The following is a 7408-nucleotide window of genomic DNA, read 5'->3' on the forward strand; positions in this document are numbered from 1 at the left end:
ACTAATAACTTCGTGTCGGGTAACCCGAAAAAACTTCGGATTCCCCAACACGAAGTTATGGATTACTTACAGTCACGACTTACAAGTAACTGATGCCTCCTTGTCGGGAAACCCGAAGTTTGAACTTCGACTTAAACCGGCACGAAGTTATCAGCTACTTACAGTCACGACGTACAGTACATTAGGTTTATTGTAACTGCGACGCTTCCCTAGTACGCATGCGTATTACAGGCTACTGTACCACAAGGATGGGTGGACCAAACTCTTGCTATAAGTATAAAAGAAATGCTAGTTAGTGGTGGTGGCGGGGAGGTGGCGGTGTTCCACATCAATTTTTGCCTTCCTTCCAAGGTTGACAATTTTTCTTTGGCCACTTCCTAAAACTTGTCATTTTCGAGGCATCTGAAAGAAAGAGGTCGCAAGTGAACTTTACATATACAAACGTTTCCCGCCAAAAGACTTTATTATAAAATATGACACCAAACGCGCATGCGTGCATGCAAAGTTGTACCACAAGGACGAGAGCTCAAAACTCTCGCTATAAGTATAAAAAATATGCTAATGGTGGCTGGCGGGGAGGTGGCTGTTTTCCACAGCAATTTTTGCTTTCCTTCCAAGGTTGAGAATTTTCCTGTCTGGTACTCATTTTTTTCAGGGCATTTGCAAGATTGTCTTTTGTCTTTCGCCCTTCCCCACATTGGTCATTTCAAAGGCATCTGAAAAAACATAGAAATATTTCCCACCAATTAAGAGACTTACAATATTATTCCAAAAGAACATGATCGTAACAACTCAGTTAGAAGCTACTTAGACTTATACCATACCTTCGATGACTTAAACTTAAACAATATCTCCGAATTTTACATGCACTTGTACTTGATGTACCAAAACCGGCACAATCAAAATCAACTATAGCGAGACACGTTTTTTCACTTGAACTTCCATACTCTCATTGCGCGATTTCTCAGAAAGAATAATTTCTTCCACATGTAAATCTGCACGTAGCTGTCCCTGAACCGGCACGATTCAAAATCGATCGTAGCGAAATTTGCTTTCATCTTCACGTTTGAAAAAGTACTGTTGACGTCTAATCAAGTTAACCGCCAAATATGCAACAAAAGGTTTTAACCGTTTAAAATCTGTCTAGTTCTGTACCTAACATTCCTTCCACACTCGAAAAAACTTTGGTTTGTTGAATGCCTTGATATGAACGAGATAAGATTACGTATAGCAAATATATAAACAATACGACTTACCCGAGTTTCCCCATCGCGTTCAGAGGATTCATTCGATAGCGTGCATGATGTCCTTGAAAGCCACCTCAAACTTTGAAGCTGCTCGCTGTTGAAGCCTAAGGGAAACAAAAAGTAATAATAAGAAGTTAATCTTATCCGACTGTCACTGTTAACTTTCCGTATAAATTAAAATATAAGGCAAGAATAAACGCAAATAAGATGCAAATTGTGCCGTTCTTCCGTTCTGCGATAAACACATCACGCTTTTTTTCACAACGTAATAAGCTATTTTTTAAAACATATACACGTATACATATATTTTCCAATTCGCAAATAATCAGCTCCCCTTTAACCTTTTTTACAACCAATAGTGATTATTAAAATTAGATTTTAATATCTCAGAACGCTGCGATAACTGTGACCATGACAAATTTATAATTATTTGCTTGTTCAACGTTTTAATACTTCAAAGCTGAGCATCATAAATTTTACGTTTGTATGTTTAGCGAGATAAAATTTCCCCCCAAAACAAAACAATTAAGCACCAAAGTATTACATTGTGTGCGCTGTTTAGGTACGTCACGCTGACCATTAGTGAGCGCCACTCGTATGCTTATGTAGTCAAATTTTCCGCGCAAGATTGTATTAAGTCGAGTTGGCACAGTGGTTTGGTGCGCGCTTCTCGCTCCGGGACTAGACAGTCCCGAGTTCGATTCCCGGTCCAGGCGTACAGAAGTACTTTTTTTCCTTTTTCTAAAAACCAGAAATTAATTGACCAAACCTTCCTCGTGTACCACTTTTTAAAAAATCAATTTTACAGTGCAAAATCCGATCGCTTACATTGAAGGAAAAAGAGCAAAGAATTTATTGTAAAATGTAATTTGCGTTCAACCATTAAAAAACCGATACTTTTTACACGGATGGAAAAGGACGCCAATATGACTTCTCCTGGCCAAACAAACTTGCTTCATGGTTCCAAAACTTTTATAGCTCGATGTATTCGATATTCTTATACTAAATACGCAGCAAAGTTCAGCCAATGTCGCAATGTTGGTCTAATGACCGGTTTCGTTATTCTCAGTAGTGAAATTTCTCTGCCGTTTTGCAACTTCAATTATGTAGCGGTAAAGTTAAATAAAAAATCTCAAAAAAGCTTTCAAGGTTGGTTCACGCTTCCTACAAAATCAATAAAATGGCGGTTTCGCCGCCGAAAATCACTCGCGCGCGAATCCCGCCAGCCACACATGTTACATATGGTTCTGAAGTTGTAAAACAGAACATTGTACTCCGGTCCACACAGTAGCACTGATATGTTATTTTGAAAATTGTCAAACTAAATTGCAATTTCAACCAACACTGACCAAATCGGATCCCGATCGCTGTTACAACCAAACCAAACGCCGTTGAAGTATAATGAACGTAGTACCACATGTACGCATATTGGACCTATTCGTAGCCATTTAAGATATCTAAGGTATTGTAGCGAAACCAATTATTATCACGTTTAACATCTTTGTTAAGTTGAACAACTTTGGTTTTTAAAGCTGTGGAGGGTAAGAACATTATTTGAACAGTGTTTCCTTTTCATTTAGCGGGTTGGTACTAACGCAAGCTCAATTCAATCAATTTGTATCATGCTGATGCAGACAGTCTAACTTCAAAACCAGGCAAGTTTCTATTTTGAACTGTTTTGATGTGAAAACCACGCTATGTTAAGGACACAGAAACACAGGGGCCGGAGAAAAAATATACTTGGAGAACCCAATTCCTTTGCAGGTCAGTTCTCACACCCAACTCTCTGCATTTCTCTCTAACAAAATTTCTCGCCAACAAAAATATCATTCTAACAGCACAAGATTTGTAACAAGACAATTTACAGCATCTTCGGATAATGCAAAGACACCAACCAACCAAACAATTTTCTTACAACCATTGTGCAAGTACTTTAAAGTAATACTTTCTTTTAGATGTGCGTGCAGTTTCGATCATAAAACCTACAGGTAACAACCCGTTTCTGGCATAGGGTTAGGCTTATAAGGGAGAGACCCCTGGGTTTGCCAGCCAACACAACTTTGGCTGAGTGACCCATCTTTCAGGAGCAGGTATCTTGCTACCCTGATGTGACATCATATCTCGAAATCTGACTCAAACCTGCATTGATAATTAGTCTGAAATCTATCTTAATTATTTACCGAGATTTTTTTTCCATTAAAACAGCAAGCAGGTGACTGTTTTCGTCCCGTTAACTGATTCTGGCTACAGAATTTTGTCAGAGATTTTAAATCCGTTAAACTTGGGTTAGTTAAATCTGCTGATTGAGGTAGCAATCAGCATAGCTGATCAAATAATCAAATCCACAGTAAATGTTAGCAACATAACTTACTTGAGTTTGTCTCTCGTGTTAACGAAAAATGTGAGAGGAACTTTTTCAACAGCATAAATGATGCTTTGGAAAGTCAGCTTCTTGAACATTTGAAACCAGCCACCGTTGATACCTGAAAGAGCAAGATAAGAACCTTTATTTAAGTGTCAGTGTTTCACCTTTATTCCACTTCCCTATCAAATTTCGTACTAGATGTTGTCTTATAGTAAAAGACGAAGAATAAACACAAATAAGATGCAAATCGCTTAACGTAAACACATCTACTATAATTGTTTGTGTTACACTACAGCAATTTAACTGACTACAATAAACTGATTTTAAATAAACAGTTCTGAAGCGCGAACTAATAATCAATGCCACGTTGACTTTTCTATGACCGTCACTAATAAAATTTGCCTTAAATTCAGTACACAATTACAAATATATAATTGTCTTTGCCATGATTTACATGCATGTACTTCAAACCAAAGTTTGTCTCCCACTGTTCAACTCCTGCAGTTCACAACATTTGAATTTCGACCTCTCAACCTTTTTATTAGTTTTATGCTTCACACTTATTTTATGAAGGACCGTGGTATTAGGACTTTAAAGTAAAGCTGAGTCATTTGACCGAGGCAAGAAGAGGTCATGGGCTGCTTTGTAGAGTATGATACCTCTGTAATTTGCCATGTGCTTCAAGTATAGTTTGCTTTTAGCTTATTTCTAGTACAACATATGTTTTAAGCACTCCATCACCCTGCAAGGATAGATTCCGTAAACGAGTTGGTGGCTGCATTCACGTGATGCTAGGTCCAATGAAAACTGTTGCAAGTGATGTTGCTTCTCATCTCTGATACCATGTTTATCTTTGCCTGAGACTTCACTAGTTACCTTAACGGGACTTTTTGATGGAAAATCTTACGAGAACACTTGCACAGCAACAAAACTCAGATACTGATAGCGAATCGAAATTTCAGGTTTTTTGCCCCAAGAAATACAAGCTTTTTTGGTGTTGAACAATTCATCACATCTTACTGGATGTAGCTATAATTGATTCGCAAAAAAGCGCGTTTGCGTCTTTACTGCTCATTAGTGCGCTCTCATTTTTGTTTTTGCTCTCAGTTATGGGCCCCTCAGTCAATTATCAGCAATTTATCACTTGTAGAGAACATACAAAGGAGAGCTACTCGTTTTATATGAAGGAACCGTAACCTATGTTATAAGGTTCGTCTAATCAAGCTTAAGTTATTACCGCTTAATTACTGGTTAGAATATCTTGACTTAGTTTTCTTTTTTAAGTGCCTTCATGGGCATATAGATTTCACTCGTGAATTTAGTTATTATTTTTCTTTTCTAAAGGGCAACACGCGCTGTGCTTCATCAGGGCTACATTTAAAGACTAACGCTTGTCGTACCTTGTTTTGATACAGACCTCATTGTTTTTGTCATGTAAATGCACCTAGTTAGCATCAGAACAACTTGTTTCACACAACAAAAGCAGTGAGATCTGTATCAAAACAAGGTCAACTCCAGCCTCGCTGCCATCCAAAGGCCAGGTCATGGCTAAGCAAATGTGTCAAAGCATGTAAGAGTCTTCTCAAGTAATCAAAATTAGCAATAAAACAAGTTTTCATTACACGTACATACCGAGTTTGGAAAAGACAACACTTCACATCTTGAGGTCGCTTGCTGTTCCTGACACTTGAATAAGTGAGCGAATTTCTCTCCAGTTTGTTCCACCACCAAAAGTTCGTGTCTCGAACACTTTTGGAAACATTTCTTGTAATGTAGACACGGTAGGCAAAGGTTTGAAGAAAGAAGCGGGGCTTACAAGCTCCTCGTGTAAAGTTTGTGAAGAAGGACCGAACAGATTATTTGCAATGCAAATTCAATTTGAGTCCCAGGGCCGCTCGTCTTTCTTAACCGTCGGGGCCTTGGCGCGAAGAAAAAGAGACTGCAGACACATGATTCTTGAGTTCATTGACTAATTTATCCTCAGAAATGTAAGGTGATCAAACTATTTACACATAGTCTTGTTAATTGTAATTTGTAACATCTGGGAATATGGAATGTAAAATTTACTTCTTTGCTGTGAGAGTTCGTTCACAAGGATTTCATCTCCTTATAGCCCAGCGCCGTGGAGGTGTAGTGCCCTGTTTTTGTCTCCGGATCGAGCGGTCTGCGTTCGAGTCCTAGCCGGAGACATTGTGTTGTGTTCTTGGAGAAGACACTTTACTACGATGGGTTAGCATCCCATCCAGGGTAAGTAGAAATACTCCTAGTCGCTTCATGCTACAGAAACCGGGATAAGCTCCGGCCTGATGGGCTACTTGGTTCGTATGCAGACTCTACCTTACCTACCTATAACCCAACGCTGCATTTTGAGTCACTTTAAATCAAAATTTCCTTTATCGAGAAAAATAAGATACCAAAAATTAGTCAGTACGATAAAGCGACCTCAAACGCCAATATACAAAGAGCTACCCAACAAAAGCTTTTCTTATTGATTTCTTGTTTTGTTTTGTTTTGTTTTGTTGTTGCTGCTTTTTTTGTCTGATAGAGAAAAGGTATTTTGACCAACTTCCAAAAGGTTTAAGGCTGCCACATTTTGCCACATTGTCAAATACTTGAGAAGGCGGGGATAATCGAAAAGGTTTTCTACGGGGAGGCTCCTCCCCGAAGTCCAACCCTTATCCTTTTGTATTCGATTTTGACTCATGAAAAGGAAACCCTTTCGTGTACCTTTCATTGAAAAAGGTAGCCCTTTCACATACCTACTTAAGAACATTGCATCTCTTTTCTAAATTAATGATGTAGAGCTTACTAAATTAGATGATACAGCGGTGCACCTGTGCGTCTGTTCGAAATATTTTAATTTACATTCCTTTTAATACCTAAATGACATTTTCCCCCACCCTTTCATATACCTCAACTTGCAAAATATAGCTTTAACGTTGTTTAAATATACTGTAAATAAAGTTTCCGATCAAATCGGGCCGACCAAAGTGGATCTGCTTGAACAGACTCAAAAATTTTTGTCTGTGGGCTAAATTGGCTAAATTGGAATACAGTTCCTGGAGTTTTGCGCCCTCCCGCTTCGTAGGATTCTTCTTCAATGATGCGATTTACGTTTCTTAACTGTCATTTGCGTAACATGAAGAGTTTGTCCTCAAGATCAGGATTTTTCGCGGTGGATTCCACACTGTTGAAACTTATAATCTGGTGTTATCAAGAGCTTTAAAGGCTTGCAAGACCATGGTGTTCTTGGAGATTTTTTCGGCAAATGCTACCTCTCATTTGCATATCATTTGCGTAGTCTGACCACCTACTACAACTCGTCACTTGCTATCGCAATACACGAGTTAATAACAATAACTTACCTTTTAGGTGATTTATTTATAATACGAGCCAGTCACAACAGTTACAAATTACGGCAGCGTTCTTAGGTATTTGAATGGGGTACCTTTTCTCAATAAAGGTATAAGAAAGGGGTTTCAAAAGGGGTGGGGGTTGGACCTCGAGGCAGAGCCTTCCCGTTAAAACCGAGAACCCAGAGTCACTCTGGGAAGGTACGACGGGACACTGAACAACTTCGCCTGAGAACTCAGAAGGAAAACCACGTGGGAACGCACGGGTTAACTCACTAGCGGAGGCCTGGGAAAAAAGCCACTGGCGGCCCGATGGGATTGTGGGACGGACACAAGGAAAGTCAGGGAGAGGGACACCAGAAGACGCAAAGAGAACGCGCGATTTATCGTACTAAGAAACACACACGGAAAGCAGGCTCATACACGGGCACACTAGGAAAGGA

The 7408-nt window shown here is 39.2% G+C and overlaps 1 long non-coding RNA gene across 2 annotated transcripts; it reads right to left on the minus strand.

The window, feature by feature from the left end:
• Positions 1 to 444: 444 nt before the first annotated feature.
• On the minus strand, positions 445 to 5475 carry LOC149107482 (uncharacterized). 2 transcript variants are annotated; one of them, XR_016209536.1, is made up of 4 exons: positions 5245 to 5475; positions 3619 to 3730; positions 1257 to 1351; positions 445 to 716 (listed from the first exon to the last, which is right to left on the minus strand). It is a non-coding gene; the product is annotated as an uncharacterized LOC149107482 (long non-coding RNA). The 2 variants fall into 2 exon arrangements; XR_016209537.1 differs by lacking the exons at positions 445 to 716; positions 1257 to 1351 and adding an exon at positions 2713 to 2779.
• Positions 5476 to 7408: the final 1933 nt, after the last annotated feature.

The sequence above is a fragment of the Orbicella faveolata genome, unplaced genomic scaffold (assembly GCF_042242905.1).
Source record: "Orbicella faveolata isolate gen_17 unplaced genomic scaffold, um_ofav_v1 contig_27, whole genome shotgun sequence".
In the NCBI taxonomy this organism is placed as follows: Eukaryota; Metazoa; Cnidaria; class Anthozoa; order Scleractinia; family Merulinidae; genus Orbicella; species Orbicella faveolata.